The 19,092-nt window shown below is 39.9% G+C and overlaps 1 pseudogene; it reads left to right on the top strand.

The window, feature by feature from the left end:
• The first annotated feature begins 2,781 nt into the window (after positions 1 to 2,781).
• On the top strand, positions 2,782 to 7,086 carry LOC111894017 (protease Do-like 1, chloroplastic; annotated as a pseudogene).
• The last annotated feature ends 12,006 nt before the right edge of the window (positions 7,087 to 19,092 follow it).

Genomic DNA, 19,092 nt, shown 5'->3' with positions numbered 1-19,092 from the left:
ACCAGAGGGGCCATAAGAAGGCCAATTGTCCCCAATTGACAGCAGCATCAGCGCCGGTGAAGGCACCAGCTCCAGTGACCCTACGGATCACTAATGGACGGCAGGTCAAGGCAGAGGCTCCAGTGGTGAGGAGCCGGGTATTCCACTTGACTACCGAGGAGGCACGCGCCGCACTCGATGTGGTGATGGGTATGACTTCTTATTTATGCTATTATGATATGTTGTTGTGATTTTGAGATGTTATGTATGTGCTTTGTTTAGGATCGTTCCATGTGAATGGTATCCCAGTTCAGGTATTGTTTGATTCAGGCGCTACCCGATCGTTTATTTCTCTTGCGCTCAGCAAGAGATTTTCCGAGTCTTCAGGCATGTTGGATTGCCCTCTAGACGTAGAGATTGTGGATGACTGTTCGGTGCGAGCATTAACGGTGTTCCGAGATTGTGGGCTGAGGTTATTTGAGGAGTGTTATCTAGTGGATCTGGTTCCCATACCTTTGCGGGGGAACAAGGTTATTATCGGTATGGACTGGTTAAGCCCCAATGGGGAAGTGATCGACTGCGCACAACAGTTGGTGCGGATCAGGAACTCAAGTGGGGGAGAGCTGGTGGTTCAAGGCGAGAAGCCACAGCGAGGACCAGCCCTATGTTCAGCAGCGAGAGCTAGGCGTTACGTCCAGCGGGGTTGCGCATGTTATGTCGCGTATGTCGGGAGGTGGGTAGGGCGACAGTGGGCGAGGTGCCCGTATACTATAGTTCGTGGACGTATTCCCCGAGGAGCTTCCTGGGATACCTCCAGAGCGCCAGGTGGAGTGCATGATCGACCTAGTCCCTGGTACGGATCCGATAGCCAAGGCACCCTATCGGTTGGCTCCTCCCGAGATGCAGGAGTTGTTTATGTAGCTACAGGAGCTGCTAGACAAGGGATTTATCAGGCCAAGTAGTTCGCCTTGGGGAGCCCCGATTCTATTTCTAAAGAAGAAGGACGGGTCGCATCGTATGTGTATAGACTATAGGGAGCTGAATAAGGTAACGGTGAAGAACCGTTACCCACTCCTGAGGATTGATGACCTCTTTGACCAGCTACAGGGAGCATCTTGGTTCTCCAAGATTGATCTACATTCATGATATCATCAGATGAGGGTCACGGAGGAGGATGTGCAAAAGACTGCGTTTCGGACACGCTATGGCCACTACGAGTTTGTGGTGATGCCCTTCGGGTTCACCAATGCTCCTGCCGCGTTCATGGACCTCATGAATCGCGTTTGTAGACCGATGTTAGACCGGTCAGTGATAGTGTTTATCAATGATATCTTGGTTTATTCCAAGACGCAGGAGGAGCACCTGCGGGAGGTGCTGGAGACTTTGAGGAGGGAGAGCTTGTATGCCAAGTTCTCCAAATGTGAGTTTTGGTTGCGTGAGGTGCAGTTTCTTGGGCACCTTGTCAACCAGAACGGGATTTCGGTAGACCCGACCAAGGTGGAGGCCGTGATGAGATGGGAGGTTCCGAAGTCTCCATCTGAGATTCGGAGTTTCTTGGGATTAGCAGGCTTTTATCGGAGATTTATCAAGGATTTCTCCAAGATAGTCGTACCATTGACTAGGCTAACAAGGAAGGTCGTGGTATTTCATTGGGGGCCTGAGTAGCAGGCAGCGTTCGAGACATTGAGAAAGAGATTGTGCGAGGCGCCAATCTTAGCCCTGCCAGAGGGCATGGAGGATTTTGTTGTGTACTGCGATGCGTCCATCTCAGGTTTGGGCGCAGTGTTGATGTAGAGAGGGCATGTCATCGCCTACGCGTCGAGGCAGCTGAAGCCTCACGAGGCCAACTACCTGTTGCATGACTTAGAGCTGGGGGCCGTAGTGTTCACCCTCAAGATTTGGCATCATTACCTCTATGGGGTTCGCTGTACCATTTACATGGACCATAAGAGTTTGAGGTACCTCATGGATCAGCCGAATATAAACATGAGGCAACATCGATGGATGGATGTGGTAAAGGATTACGATTGCGAGATCCTTTATCACCCGGGTAAGGCCAATGTGGTGGCCGATGCGCTTAGCCACAAGGCGGCGCCGATCAGGGATATCTGCATGCGGATGACAGTGGTGACTCCGCTATTGGAGCAGATTCGCTAGGCCCAGCAGGAGGCCATGAAGGAGGAACATCGGACGAGTGAGCGCATAGTAGGTCAGGTTTCCTCCTTGGACTATGACAGCAGGGGATTATTGACATTACACCGCAGAGTGTGGGTGCCATACCTCGGAGGCGTGCGCCAGATCTTGATGGAGGAGGCGCACAAATCCCGATTCTCCATTCATCCCGGGGCGACGAAGATGTATAGGGATCTTCGTCTGGACTATTGGTGGCCCTGCATGAAGTGGGATGTGGCATGGTACGTGGAGCGGTGCTTCACCTGCAGGAAGGTCAAGGCCGAGCATCAGAGACCTCACGGAAAGATGCAGCCGTTGGATATCCCGCTGTGGAAATGGCAGGATATTACGATGGATTTTATCATTAAGCTTCCCAGGACCGCACAGGGAGTGGATTCGATATGCGTCATCGTGGATCAATTGACCAAGAGCACCCATTTTATCCCGATTCAGGAGTGCATCTCAGCCAAGATATTGGCCGATATCTATATCAGAGAGGTGGTGGCCCGACACAGAGTGCCAATTTCAGTGATTTCGGATAGGGATGTGCGCTTCACATCCAAGTATTGGAAGAAATACCACGACGAGTTGGGTACTCTTTTGCATTTCAACACCGCCTTTCACACGCAGATGGATGGCCAGAGCAAACGGACCATCCAGACTCTGGAGGACATGCTGCGGGCTTGTGTTTTAGACTTCGAAGGTAGGTGCGATACCTACCTTCCGTTGGCGGAGTTCTCGTATAATAATAGCTATCATACGAGCATCGACCGTCCTCCCTTCGAGATGTTGTATAGAAGGAGGTGCAAGACCCTGATATGCTGGGGCGAGGTTGGCCAGAGGTTCATGGGGAGCACCGAAGTAGTGCTCAAGACGACAGAGAAGATTTAGCAGGTCCGGAGCAGGCTTCAGACTGCTCAGAGTCGGAAAAAAATTTATGCCGATACGCGTCGATCTGACCTGGAGTTCCAGGTCGGAGATATGGTTCTCCTAAAAGTGTCACCTTGGAAGGGTGTCATTCGATTCAGGAAGTGGGGCTAGTTACGCCCAAGGTATATTGGACCGTTCAGGGTTATAGCCCGGTTGGGCAAGGTGGCTTATAGGCTGGATTTGCCAACCGAACTTAGTCAGATCCACACCACTTTACACGTCTCTCAGCTACGGAAGTGCCTGGTGGACGACATAGCGGTGATACCCTTGGAGGACATTCAGTTTGATGGCAGCCTGAATTACATCGAGCGGCCTGTAGCGATCCTTGACCGGATGTCGAAGGATCTGAGGAACAAAAGAGTAGAAATCGTAAAGGTGCAATGGCGGCACCGGAAGGGGTCGGAGTGGACTTGGGAGCCCGTGGATGAGCTGATGGAGCTACCTCGAGCTGTTTCAGGATCGAGCAGTAGACTTCGAGGACGAAGTTTAAAATAAGTGGGGGAGATTTGTAGCACCTGGTTCTTGGTACGTATTCTGTTGTTAAATCTTCATTTATTTTTGCATTTTTAGGCTTGGACTCGGCGAGTCGAAGGACAGACTCACCGAGTAGAATCGGGATGAGACGTGGAGTTTAAGTTGCGGACTCGGCGAGCAGCCGCTGTCTGGACAAAAACCTTAATCCAGGGGTTTACCCCCTATTGAAACGACTTATGTAGCCTCCATTCGCCCTTTATGGTCCCAAACACTTCTCATAGCAAACCCTAGCCGTTTTTGAGAAAATTCAAGGCTTTTGAGTGATTCTTGTGAGTTTTGACCTCAAGGAAGAAGGAAGAGCATAGAAGGATCAAGAGGAGACTGAAGGATTCGAGTTTGGTTCACCATTTGCAGTCTACAGAAGGTATAAAGTCTGAACCTTGCCCATTAATTTGCTAGATCCCTCTTTGGGGTGATTTAGGGCTTTTATAAGCCATTTTTGGTGGTCAACCATGTTTGCAAATATGGTTGGGGGGTTTGAGCTTCTGGATCAAGTCATTATTGGAGTCACAAGACAAATTTGGGTTGCTTTTGCACTCAAGGAAGGCCTCATGCAACAAAAGAACCATTTTAGAGCCTTTTAAGCTCAAAAGTCCCATGCATGCACGTAAAGTTTGTAACTTTACGTGCTAGACCGAGTTTAGGGGCCTGGATCTATCTTTTGGTCAAGTGTTGTACATCATAAATCAAAGTTTTAAGGAGGGGATGTGACCGACTCCGCGAGTCCATTCCTGGACTCGACGAGTCCAAGGGTTCTGTCCCATATCAGTAAGGGTCAAAAGGACCAGATGAGTGTGGAGAGGTTTTAACGAGTCCCGGAGAGTGACCCAACGTTCTGAACTAAGCAAATAGTTCTGGAAATTCATGGTACTCGACGAGTGCATGAACGGACTCGGCGAGTCCAAGGAAATCTTCATAGAACTCGACAAGTTGTTCATCAACTCAGCGAGTCGAGGACAGAACGTGTTCATTGGATGAAGAGTAACTAGACGAGTTGTTCATATAACTCGGCGAGTCAACGGCAGGACATGAGTATCAGTTGATGATGAACTCGACAAGTTGTTCATACAACTCGGAGAGTCGGATGGGGATTCAGTCGGTGTTCATTTAGAAGGAAAACTGGTCGAGTTATCACCTAACTCGACGAGTAGAGACGGGTATGAGGTCTAATGGAAGGATAGGGACTCGGCGAGTTGGCGAGCCAACTCGGCGAATCAGGTCAAATAGAAGTTGACTTTGACTTTGACTTTGGTCAGGGGTAAAATGATCATTTTACCCTAAGAGTAAATGTCAGTTTCTGACTAAGTGTTTTGTGGGAGGATTTCCGGAGCCACAGCGGCAGCAGTCAGAGGATTCTCGCATAGTTCAGCAGCTACTACGAGGTGAGTTACCTTCCGGTAGCGGTGGGTCTATGGCCACAATGTCGGCCCACCAGTAGGGTTCGTATGATAGATGATTGTCTGTGTGATATCATCTAGGATAGCTACTACTTGATATGTTAGGACCGAAGGGTAGTCAGACACCCCAGATACGTCTGACATTATGTGATGATATGTTTTCATGATGGCTTGTTATGTTATATGCAATAGAGGTAGTAGGAGGGGACCAGTCCCCGAGTTCGGTTGTTAGGACCGAAGGGTAGTTCAGGCACCCCAGATATGTCTAATAATATGTTTATGTTATGTGATATGTGATAGTAGTAGTAGGGGTGAAATAGTCCCTGAGGTTCGGTTATTAGGACCGAAGGGTAGTCAGCACCCCAGAATGGCTCGACATGGGTAGGTCAGTGCCCCAGAATGGCTTGACACGGGAAGGATGGCACCCCAGAATGGCCGCATGGGTAGGTCGGCACCCCAGAATGGCCGTACCGGGTAGGTCGGGCACTCCTGAAATGCCTGGTAGTATGTATGTGATATGATTGTATGGTATGTGGTACAATGGGGGAACTCACTAAGCTTCGTGCTTACAGTTTTCAGTTTTGGTTTCAGGTACCTCTTCAGTGAAGGGGAAGGAGCTGGCGCGGTAGCGGCACATCATACACACACACATTGGTTTTCCGGATTTGTGAGATGTTTTGGGATTGTACTCTGACATTATTATTATTTTCATGTTTTGGGTTTTCAGACATGAGATATGTTTTATGAAACGATATGAACAGATGATCTTTTACTACAAATGTTTTACAAACCACTTAATTTAAATGAAATTCTTTTGGGCGTGAAAATTGGGTCGTTACACCCATATTCAGGTTCAAATATAATTTGATACTTCTTCAAGGAACATAATCATCCAAACACAGTTTTAAGTTAATTATCTGATTTAATGAGAAGTTCTTACAGAAGTATTACTCTCTATCTTGTTGTTCCAGACCACTTATGATGCAAAAGTTGTTGGTTTTGACCAAGATAAAGATGTTGTTGTATTGTCTATCAATGCACCAAAAGACAAATTTAGACCAATCCCAGTTGGTGTGTGAGCCGACTTGCTTGTTGGGCAACACTTTTTTGCTATTGGAAACCCTGTGAGTGTAGATATATATATATATATATATATATATATATATATATATATATATATATATATATGTATCATATATATATATATATATATATATATATATCATATATGAATGTATGTGTATGTTGTGTGTTTTCTACTAATATCTCCATAACATCTTATCCCACTACAGTTTCGGCTTGATCACACACTTACAAATGGTGTCATGGGGTATGAAATTAGTTCAAAAGACCTACTTTTTAAAGAAACATGTTTGGAATTTGATCCTTATACATTTATAGTGGGGTAAGGAGAGAAATTAGCTCTGCAGCAACTGGGCGCCCAATCCAAGATGTAGTTCAGACAAATGCTGCAATCAACCCTGGAAACAGTGGAGGGCCACTTCTTGATAGCTCAAGCAACCTTATTGGTGTAAATACAACCATATACTCTCCATCTGGTGCATCCTCTGGTGTTGGGTTTTCCATTCCGGTTGACACAGTAGGTGGAATTGTTGACCAGTTGGTGCACTTTGGGAAAGTTACATGACCAATTTTAGGGATAAAGTTTCCACCTCCAAATGGCCCAGCTGGAAAAGCGGTAATTTTGTGGTTGTGTTCTTATTAATTATCTCACTTTCACTTTTGCTTCCAAAACTTGATAATTTGAATTTGACTTTGTTCAGGGTATTGTATCAACAAAACGTTATGCGTATGGGAGACTTGTATTGGGTGATATAATAATATCTATAAATGGGAAAAAGGTTGATAGTGGGAGTGATTTATACAAAATTCTTGACCAATGCAAAGAGGGTGAGAAGGTAAGTTCATGGTGAACTTTGTCAGATCCTTCGGTTTTTTAAAGATGCAATTAGATGTTGTTTGTGGATGGTTTTAGGTGAATGTTGAGGTGTTGCGTGGTGATCATGTGGAGAAGATTCTTGTTATGCTTGAACCAAAGCCTGATGAAACATAAGAGGTCGGTTTAATGTGTACTTATTATATGTTTGCTAGTTGTTGGGAAATGGGAATAATGATTGATGTAAAAACTTCAAGTAATAAATAATCATAAATAGGATGTCATGTAGGTTTTGAATCTGAAGTAGAATAAGAAAATTACCATCTGTATCTATTTGTTTCTGTTGTAATCGTAAAACATTTGTAAGGAAGTCGGCAAATTGAGAAAAAGAGAATGCATCATCTGTACTTTAAGGTATGGTGAAAATCTTTAAAGAAGTTGCCATTTATCTTGATTGTCCTTGAATTTCAAAATTTGATGAGAATAGGGAATTTATGCTTGTGGGGAGTACTTTGTTTTTATTCAAAACTAAACCCTGATCAGGTCTTCCTGCATCAGTCACCTTTAGCCCTTCCAAAATCTCTTAAGGTAATGTATTAAAGTATTTAAATTGGATTTTAATTTTACTATTTTATCCCCATTTTAAGTTCTTTCTACTCATATATCATGTAATTCATGGTGACCTTTGTTCTTTTCAACTTCAAATTTTCAAATTCAATTTTATTTCCGGGGGTAGTATTTGCATAATGATATGCTGGTTTCTACTATATAATCTTCCATAGTTTCAAAATACCCATTTTCCCTCATTCTTTTTAGAATCCTGTAGAGATGGAGAGCCGAAAAATGCACATATATGTGATGGTGCAGCTGTTGTGTAATATTTGGCTTGGCTGGATAAACATATATGCTTTCAAAATACCTATTTTTCCTTTTTTTCAGAATTCTTTATGTTTTTTTAAGCTTCTGTTTGTTATGATGGAATGGAATTTGAATGTATGAAATGAGTCATTCAAACATGAACATGATTTCCTAGATTTTAATATTTTGGTTCTAATTTCTAACCAAGTTTAAAGCCATTCATCTTTATATGAAGATAAAGGCCAAGGAACAGAAGCCGAATCTACAGAAGAAGACAACATCATCCAGGATGAAATTTATAAATCCCGCCGTGCAAGCATTAAATGTGTAAGTTTTTATTATCACTACATATATATTTTTTCCAATATAATTAATTTCCAGGAAGAGGAAAGCTATGTGCGTGAAAGCGATCAATATGAACTAGAAAAAGGATGACTTATATGTGAAATGAAATATCAATCTCTTTCAAAGGTAATATATACAGAAATTGTTGTTTTGATTAGTGTTAAAAGGGTGAGTTCAGGGCCTGAACCAACTGGTATCACTTTATATTCTCAAAACAATAGAAGAGCTTGGATTAGAAAAAAAAACTCATTCAAGGTAAGTTTGATCTTATTTTATGATTCAATGTACTAAATTATTCTTGACTTGTTTTAACTACTGTCTTCTTGAGGAATTTTTGGCCTCTTTATGAAGCATAACATACCTTAAATGGATAGCATAGTTTTTTTCTATATAAAGATGAACAGATCATCATTTAAGTTTATTATTTCAACTGCTAATTTATATAGTTAGATCACATGCCTATATTGTTGATGTTAATTGTTCTTTGCTGCAGACCACTTAGAAAAACTGGAGCGACTTTTTAATGGGTTCTCTGTACTGAAATAGTTCACACCACTGTGGGGAGTGCATCTCCACCAAGATATAGTTGTTGAAGACCAAGTTATAGCTGTTGAAACTATGAGGCAAGATGATACTAAATATAAGTCATATAAAAAAAGGATGCAAGTGGGATCAAAACCAGTTCCTAATACAACACAGCAAAGACCCGAAACCAATTTAAGGATAAGTTTGCCTTCTATCCAGCCACAACCTGAAGGGTAACTTTTTTTATAATTAGTTAAAATGCCTGGTAAGACTACTAGACATGATTTTTAGTACAAGTCAAAAGAGAAGTTAGTGAATTCACCTAGAAAAGCTTGAATACTGAAGTTGAAAAGGATTCGGTTTGAAGTCAAAGTCCAAGTTTAGCTATTTCCTTTTCATTATTCTCATGTTTTCCCTGGATTGCATATTATCTTTACTTGTTTTCATAAATTCAAATGTTTTTGATTATGTTGTGTTTAGTCTTGAGAAGGATTATCGAATGAAATATTATCCATATGAAGTAGGTGTTGATGTTTTCTTGTCTGGATACGTTTTTCACTTGAAGATTTTACATGAGAGAGGCCTAGACTTGTTAAATGGAAAATGTAAGAAAATCTTGTCATTTTCATTTTGAAATTCAATTAAAGGTTAAAAATAAGAACAATGTAGAAATATAATGATTTGTATTTAGTCTTAATGCAGCTAAAAGTTATCAAGTAAAGAGAGTTTCCTCAAAGGTAGCAAGGAAAGAATTAAGAATGTTGAAGTTGGTGAGTGGATTTTTGTAAAAAATCCAAGTATTATATATTACAATTTTATCTAAATGCTTTCAATTATAAGAATAAATAGTAATTAAAAAATTATAATATGTTGTCACAGGCTGCAAGAGATGTTGGAGCTCTTAGAGAAGCTAAGGACAAACTGAAGAAGTGAGTCAAAGAGCTGACATGGAGATTAGACTTTGAAAAGCATTTGAGGGTATATTTTTTTATATTTCTTGTATCTAATTAGTTTGTAAATTTTTGTTACAACTTCTATTGATTTGTTTTATCTTTCCATGTAATGATTATTTGTATGACATTAAATTTTATGCAATCGATTGTATTTTTTTTTTGTATATGATATTTTATTTTCTATTATGAGACATTAAATACAAATTTAATTTGAAAATTAGTAAATCTATATATAATATTTTTTTTAAACATATAAAATTATGATACGCAAAAATGTGTGTCATATCATTTATGACATGACCTTTCTTGACAGAGGCTTTAATGATATGCAATGCGCGTCGTAAATAGACGACACGCAAAAGCGTGTCGTCTCTCGTTATGACAGGGTCTTTCTTGACACGCATTTGGGCGTCGTCTGAGCCTTTTACGACACGCATTGCACGTCGTAAAAGGCTGTTTTTCTAGTAGTGTATATAAATATTATTAACTTATAATATTATAAAGTATAAGGGTTGAATTTTAACTTTTAAAATTCTAAGGGCTTAACTTGGAATTAAAGTATTTATGGGAAAACTTTACAAATTCCAAAACTTGAGGGCAAGTTTTTGAAACTATTCAAAACTTTTGATTTCATAACTTATGAGTTTAATGGTTCATTAAAATGAAGACTCTTCATTTTTTTATGTAACCTCTTATTTGTTTAATAACACTTTTAAAGAAGTGACTCTTAAACATCCATAACTTGAGGACAAGTTATGGAGTCATAATACTATTTAATGAAAAAGACTCTTCATATTTTTTTTATGTAACCTATGGCACTTTTATGAGTTTTAAGATTGATAAATATGACCTTTTATGTAACTTGAGGACAAGTTACAAAAACACATTTTATGAACTACCTCTAGATTAATTAGGATTGAAAACAACTAAAACAAATTTTTTTTTCATTAATATAAACTAACTCATAAATCAAGGAAACATAAACACTTTTAGTAATCCATAACTTATGGAGTTAAATGCTTGTTTTATGATGAAACTTTTCATGTTCTATAACTTAAGAATAAGTTATGAATTCTTTAAAACATTAACACCAAATTTTGTAACTCCATAAAAACTTTGAATCAATGTTTTTTAAAACCTTTTCATATCCATAACTTATGGAGTTTTTAAAACACTTAAGATCACAACTTAAAAAAAAAAAAAAACTTTTGAGCTCCAAAATTTTATGAAAAAATTTGTAACTCCTTAAAACATTTAGATCAAACTTTTAAAACTAATAAAATAATCATATCATTTTATATTTTACTAAATTTGACCTAATTCAACTGTTATAGAAAATTATTCAAATTTTACAAATAATTAGTTTTTCACAAAACAAGTAATTATCTTAAAATTTGACAAACTTCATGTTTTATTTTTCCTTTTTTTTCCAACTTTGAAAATCAAACATTTGCATGAATATAAAAGAAAACAACCCATGGCTCTGATACCACTGTTGGGTTTTAGTATGCTACAACATCCTATGGTGCACATACAACCCTAAATACCTTGGATCTATGTTTTCTTTATTATACATGCAAGTATGAAGTTTCCAAGATATTACCTTATACTAGCATACAAATATCATATACTTGGGTAATAAAATAGATAGAATACATACCTTTTTTATGTAACTTGTCTTCATGAAGCTTGAGTGCCTAGTGCCCCAAGTGTGACACCACAAATGGTTCACACAACACCATGAACACATGGAATAACCTTGAGAATAAGGATACTTTGGTTCTCTCTTGTGAAATCGGCCTTGCCCTTTTGTGTACACACACTAGTGTCATTCACCAACCAAGGACATCATTATATAGTGTGGAGATTAGGGTTAAACCCTAATACCCATGACCTTTCATTTCATATGATCCATGGGTTAAACACTCCATGGACTATCCATGAAATCTTAGCCCAACCTAAATGAACTTGGCCCATCACACACATATATCTTAGAGTCCATATTTAATTAGTTCCTTTTGATCACTTAATTAATTACAAATTAATTCTTGATCAATACTAATTAAATAATATGATTATATATTAATATATTACAGCTTATAATATATTAATATAAATCACTAGTATCCTTTTTCCTCATCTTATCAATCCAATTGTCCCGATGCCATGCAACCCAAATGGACCATGTCGGGTCTGGTCAAGTCTTACCAATTATAGTTATGGACTTAGACATTAATCCAACACCTGCTACTTTAACTCTGACCGGCGTCAGTCTGCATAGCTCTTCTACCGACTCTGTGTGGTCTGCAACCGTTGTCTAATTTGTTGAATCATCTCGGTGGTCTACAAGACTACCTCGGTTCAACCCATCACCTTGTGACCCACCTTGCCCTAACAGACTGGGGTGTGACATCTCCGTCCATACAACAGCTCATAAGGTAGGGCACCAATGCTGGAGTGAAAGCTGTTGTTGTAGGAGAACTCTACAAGGGGTAGGTAGGAGTCCCATCCCCCACCAAAGTCAATGACACAGGCCCTCAACATATCTTCGAGATTCTGTATGGTCCGCTCACTCTGGCCATCCGTTTGTGGATGGTAGGCTATACTGAAGTACAGTCGTGTACCCAGTTCCTCGTGGAACTTCTGCCAAAACCGGGAGGTAAACCGAACATCACGGTTTGAGACGTTATACCCCCTAACAAGCGACAATCTCGCGTATATACATGACGTCCAGCTTCTCGGCTAATGAACTCTCCCGAATAGGCAGGAAATGAGCATTTTTGGTCAATTGATCCACGATGACCCAAATAGTGTCGAACCCTTTCACCGTTCTCGGCAGCTTGGTGATGAAGTCCATCGTGAATCATGATCTGCTCCCATTTCCACATGGAAATCTCTAGATGCTACAATTTGTTGTGCGGCCTCTGGTGCTCGGCCTTGACCATTCTGCAGATCAAGCATCTATCCACATGGAAATCTCCAGAGGCTAGAATTTTAGATAAAAATTTTAATATTAATTTGATATAAACCTAATTAAAATATAAATTTTGATATAAATATGAGTTTAATAGGTTAACAAGGATATGTATATAACTATAAACTTTGAAAAGATATAGACATAATGTTTGCAATGGCGTGTATGAAAATTTCCCTTGTTTATAACTATACATTTGAAATGTCGAGCAAAATAAATTTAATACTTATTAGAAGAAAAAATAGATAAAAATGCATGGTGGAATTTTCATCGGTCGAATTTCTAGATTTATTTTGATTGATGGAAACGTTTATCCACCAATTCCAACACAATGATTGAAGGTAATATTAAATGTGAACAATTGACTCTTTTATTGTCTTGGTAAGCATTCATACTTGATTTTTTTTCTTTAAAAAAAAAAAAAAAAAAAAAAAAAAAACTTTAAACATGCATATTTGATAAGGATATGCTTTTGCATGGGACTCTTCTAGCCGATATAATATATTTGCGTGTACATATGTTTAGGGATGTCAAAAAGTCTTGAGGGACCCCGATTCCGTGGGGGCCCCGTCCCGTATGGGGGCATTTGTTGAAAAAAATCGAGGACGGGGGGGGGGGGGGGGGGGGGGGGTGAGGGCAAGGTTATCCCCCGTTTTAATTTTGGGGGCGGGGGCGGGGGTTGGTAGTCCCGTCCCGAAACCCCCGTAGGGGGCCCGTTAATAAATTATATAAATTGATATATGTTAATTATATAAGTATAATAAACAACGAAATGATTTTTACGTATAAAAATTCAACAAAAACATGTTTTTAAGTTGTCTGTAACATGTAAAGTTATGTTATAAATATCTATTTGTTATCCAAAAAATAGTTTCTTTTAACCCAAACAAGAACTTATTTTAGCCCAAATAAGTTTGCCCAAAATCAATCGGGGGCGGGGACGGGGGTCAGAAGGGGAATTCGGGGGCGGGGGCGGGGGTGGAAAGGATGGAGATTTTGGGGGCGGGGGCGGGGGATGCAATCCCCGTCCCGTTTGCCCCCTTTGACATCCCTACATATGTTGATGTATGTATATATATTCGGATTTTGTGCATGTTAGTTAAGTCATATATATATATATATATATATATATATATATATATATATATATATATATATATATATATATATATATATATATATAGAGAGAGAGAGAGAGAGAGAGAGAAAAGACGTAAAACATTAAATAAAAAACATACAAGGTTAAGGAACTCTAAAAATCATTTATGTTTATATTATCCTTAAATATTCTAATATATATATATATATATATATATATATATATATATATATATATATATATATATATATATATATATAGTTTTGATAAATGGAAACATAAAGGTATAATTGTCAATATGATTTGACTTTAATATATCTATCGGACCAAATATGTAACAATTTATGAACTACACATTTTAAAACTATTTTTTCCAAGAAACTCTCTTAAGTCCTTTCAAACTTTCCAACCAACACAAACGTACCACCACCTTTGTCACCTTTTGTCGTCACTGTCACCTACCATTGTCGTCGGTAATCACACTTATTTCGCCGAAATGTCATATGAAAGACATTTTCCGCTTCAGATCAAGAGCAACCAATAAAAACGACCTCATCAAGGTGTTTTTGACTCAGGTCCATCGTGGATCTTGCATATCTGGCAACTCTTGCTCCAGATCTATTATTTTTGCTTATATGTCTACATTTCTGCATCTAGATCTAGGATTTGTTAAATCATATCTTGATATTTGGAAGTAGTTTCAGCAAGATCGAAGTACTTCCGGTGAAATTCAGTGTTTAGACGAAGTAGACGAAGGAGTTCCCGCGAAATCCATGTCGACACCAACGGAGCCATATAACTTTGTGATTTCTACTCCAGATTTACAAGTTCCAACGGAGCCATATAGCTTTGTGATATCCACTGGTAGCTTCGTCCTCTTCCATATCTGTGATTTTTTCTACTAAGCGCCACTATTGACGACGATCGCAACACCACTAGCGACCGGCGTGGCCAGATCCTTGAGTCTGGGCACCCAACGAGTCAAAATTTACAAGATCCAGCGACCAACAAAGCTAGATCTACGAGATTCGATGGTGTTGTTACAACCTTTGTACCTAACTCGATTCACAATGTGTCACTCTTCTTCTTCAGAACATAAATGTTTATGATGAGGCTTTGATAAGTGTTTTTTTTACCTTCATACAATTATTTTCGTGGTTATTTATGGTGTTTTGCATCTTACTTCATCTTTTCTACTGATTATATGTTTAAATGTTTACTGAAAATCAGAACAAAAAACCATTTTATGATGCACATAAGGTGCTGGGAAAATGACTTAAAAGTCCAACGAATAAGTATATTACATTGGACTTTTAAGTCATTTTCTCTAAGGTGTTTGATGATTTGCCTGAATGAAAATTTTAAGCTGTGAATAAGTATATTACATTATGTATTAATTGTTCGTAATAAATAAACCTTTTAATTGGGATAGAAGTGGAACCAAAAATCTGAAATGGGATGTTTGCTAATCCATGACTAAAGTTCATGTACTCTACGAGGAGTAAAACTAGAAATACAGGCAAAACATAATAGTTGGCCATCTGGAGGGCAATTTTAGAAGTTTAATTAATAGAGTTTGTTACTCTAGCTTATTTGTTGGTGTGGAGAATAAGAGAGTGGGTGTCAAATATGTTAGTAGGATTTTAACCTTTGGGAAAACACTAGCCTCTCGAATTGCCAAAATCCACTTTGAAATGTTATTTCCCACAAATCAAACTTGTTTGTCATTATCCTTTTCCTTACTTGTGCTTACTGAATTCATATTTGTTTGAGTCTTAGCATCAAAGTGGGTTCTCATTAATATAATAATTAGTGAAATTGTGTTTGAAATAATCTCAAATTAATCATACATCAAATAAGTCGCTAAAGGAGGTTTGTGGATGTCCACTTAAACTTATTATTACCACTTGAAATAAATAAAGAGTTTAAAGTGTTTGCTAATAATTAATTTTCATTATCATGACCACATTTGTGGACGCATATAAACAGTTTCCATTAAAAATTATATATAATTTCATAATTGTCCCAAACAAATAACTTAAATTCTATTGTGATTTTGTGTGTATTTATAAAACTTAATTTTATTTATAGGTAATGTTAGCTGTATAAATATTGTGAATGACTTTTTTGATGTATACAAGATGTTATCTTATTTTTTATATTATTTTTATAAAATGTTACATTGTGAATCCACTGCTATTAAGTTGTGAATCGAAGTTTATTTATTTATTTTTTTTATAATATTTTCCTAAAATTTTTATTCATAGCTTATGTTTTATAGTTTTTCTTTGTCAATTAAGTTTAAAATGTGTGTAATTATGTTAGGTTATTCTAAAAAAATTAGGTTTTTTTAAGTTGTGATTTTTATTATTTAATGTTGCAGTTATTGTCTTAAGCTTTGAACCAAATAGGATCCACTCTGCACGCAGTACTGGGAACCTTCATGATAAGATGTCTTCCCATTTCTATATGTGAATCTCCAACGACTGCATCTTGTCATGAGGTTGCTGGTGCTCAGCCTTGACTTTCTTGCAAGTCAAGTACTACTCCACAAACCATGCTATATCACACTTCATGCAGGGCCACCAATAATCAGGTCGAAGATTCCTATACATCTTCGTCGCCCCGGGATGAATGGAGAAGCTTGACTTGTGAGCCTCCTCCATCAGAACTTTACGCACTCCACCCCAATAAAAAACCTAGACCCTCCGATGCAATGTCAATAATCCACAAGTATCATAATCGAACGAAGCCACTTGACCCACAATCTACTCTCACTTTTGACGCTCTTCCTTTATAGCCTCAACTTGTGCCTCCCGAATCCGTTCTAGTAACGAAGTGATCATTGTCATCCTCAAGTATATACCACGAATCGGAGCTGCAACCGCCTTGCGGCTGAGAGCATCGGCCACCACATTGGCCTTCCCTGGGTAATAAAGGATCTAGCAATCATAATGCTTCACCACATCCAACCAACGGCGATATCTCATATTCAGGTTCGGCTAATCCATCAAATACCTGGAACCAAATCGATCGTGAACTCTACCTGTCTCTCCGGAGGTACCTTAGGAAAATCCTATGGGAACACATCCGTATACTCCCACACCATCAACACATCGTCCACGGTCGCTTTACCCTTATCTCGGGTATCCATGAAATAGGCGACAAAACCCGCACAACCCTAATGAAGGTAGCTTCTGGCCCTCGCTGCAGAACACATAAACGGCCCATGTTGCGGTCTCTCACACTGAATCACCAACTCTCCCCCACTTAGGGTCTGAACCCAAACCAATTGTTGCTTACAGTCGATCACTTCCCCATTAGGGCTCAACCAATCCATTCCCACGATAACCTTGTTCCCACGCAAAGGAAAGGGAACTTGATCACTAGATACTACTTGCTGAATAACTGAAGGGCACACCCTCGATGAACCCTTGCAAGCCGAATAGACCTATCATCAGCAATCTCAACATCTAAAGGACAATCCAGCTTCCTTGGAGCTCCAGCAAATCTCTTGCTAAGCGCAAGAGATATAAATGATCATGTAGTCCCCGAATCAAACAATAATAAAGTAGAGATGCCTTTCATAAGGAACGATCCTAGAAAATAAAGCACAAAAACATAAGCAACAATTCAATATAAATAAAGAGATAAGGAGAAGACACATACCTGTCACCATATCAGGAGCTGTACGTGCCTCCTATGTTGTTAGCTGGAAAGCCCTGCTCTTCTCCACAGACGCATCTGCCCGGCCCAAACGGCTATCAGTAATCCTCAATGTCGCAGAAGCGGGTGCTGACACCAGTCCTGCTAAAGCCAAACTCGGACATTAGGCCTCCTTGTGGCCCCTATAATTGCACTGAAAGCAGATTAGATCAGATATCGAGGTGATGGTGGTGGTGGTAGTACAACCCTACTGATATGACCAGTCCGACCGCACTTGAAGCAGCCAGAACCACCCATCCTACATGTCCCCTCGTGCGATCTGCCGCACTTGCCACAATGGCCTTGGCACTGCTAGCCCTTCCCTCTCATATCAACCACATTGGGCCTCTTGCCCGAACCATCAACACTAGACATAAAATCAGGATTCTTCTTATTCTCCATCTCCAAATCGATCTCCCTCTCTCTAGCCCTCGATATCAAGTCTTCTAGCGTCTTGCAGCTGGATCGACTAACGAACTATCGGATATCGCTCCTTAGCATCTCATGGTAACGGGCCTTCTTCATCTACTATCCGCCACATATTGTAGAAATAGAAGTGCCCTCTCCCTTAACATAGCTGTGATCTCAGTCACCGTCTTAATAGTCTGACAGTGATCCTGGAACTCTCACGCCAACTGCTGCACCTCAATAACTGGTGAAAACTTGGCTTAGAACCTTTTCAAGAAATCACTCCAGGTCATCGAATTAATAGCAACATCATCTTGTATAGCGTGCCCTACCTCCTCCCACCAATCACGTGCCATGTCCTTTAGAAGGCAGGAAGCTAGTCTGACCTTGTCCCCCCTCGGGACAACGGCTAGTACGAATGGCATTGGCAACATATGCCAACCACCTACTTCTCGCAATGGGGTCCCTAGTCCCATGATAGTCTGCCGCTGCATATGACCGAAACTCCCTGAAGGTCAAAGAGCACGTCCCGATCAATGCCACAATCTCAGCGCAAAAGGCGCTCAATCTTTCATCAAGAATAGGGATGTCAAAAAGTCACGTGGAACCCCGATCCCGCGGGGGGCCCGTCCCGTATGGGGGCATTTGTTGAAAAAAATCGGGGACGGGGGCGGGGGCGGGGGCAAGGTTAACCCCCGTTTTAATTTTGGGGGCGGGGGCAGGGGTAGGTAGTCCCGTCCCGAAACCCCGTGGGGGGCCCGTTAATAAATTATATAAATTGATATATGTTAATTATATAAGTATAATAAACAACGAAATGATTTTTACGTACAAAAATTCAACAAAACATGTTTTTAAGTTGTTTGTAACATGTAAAGTTATGTTATAAATATCTATTTGTTATCCAAAAAATAATTTCTTTTAGCCCAAACAAGAACTTATTTTAGCCCAAATAAGTTTGCCCAAAATCAATCGGGGGCGGGGGAACGGGGGCGGGGACGGGGGTCAGAAGGGGAATTCGGGGGCGGGGGCGGGGGTGGAAAGGATGGAGATTTTGGGGGCGGGGGCGGGGGCGGGGGAACGGGAAAATTTTGGAGGCGGGGGCGGGGGATGCAATCCCCGTCCCGTTTGCCCCCGTTGACATCCCTAATCAAAGCTTAGTGAGTTTCCCCAATATACCACATACCATTATATCACATAACGTGCCACGTCCATACTCATAAAACAGGCTTTGCCTAGTGAGATATGGGCCCCGTCCATACTTGTAATATGGGACCCGACCAATAAGCATACAAATAGTACACATACAAGTATCA

The sequence above is a fragment of the Lactuca sativa genome, chromosome 7 (genome assembly GCF_002870075.4).
Source record: "Lactuca sativa cultivar Salinas chromosome 7, Lsat_Salinas_v11, whole genome shotgun sequence".
Lineage (NCBI taxonomy): Eukaryota > Viridiplantae > Streptophyta > Magnoliopsida > Asterales > Asteraceae > Lactuca > Lactuca sativa.
This window is presented reverse-complemented; position numbering and strand designations above follow the sequence as displayed.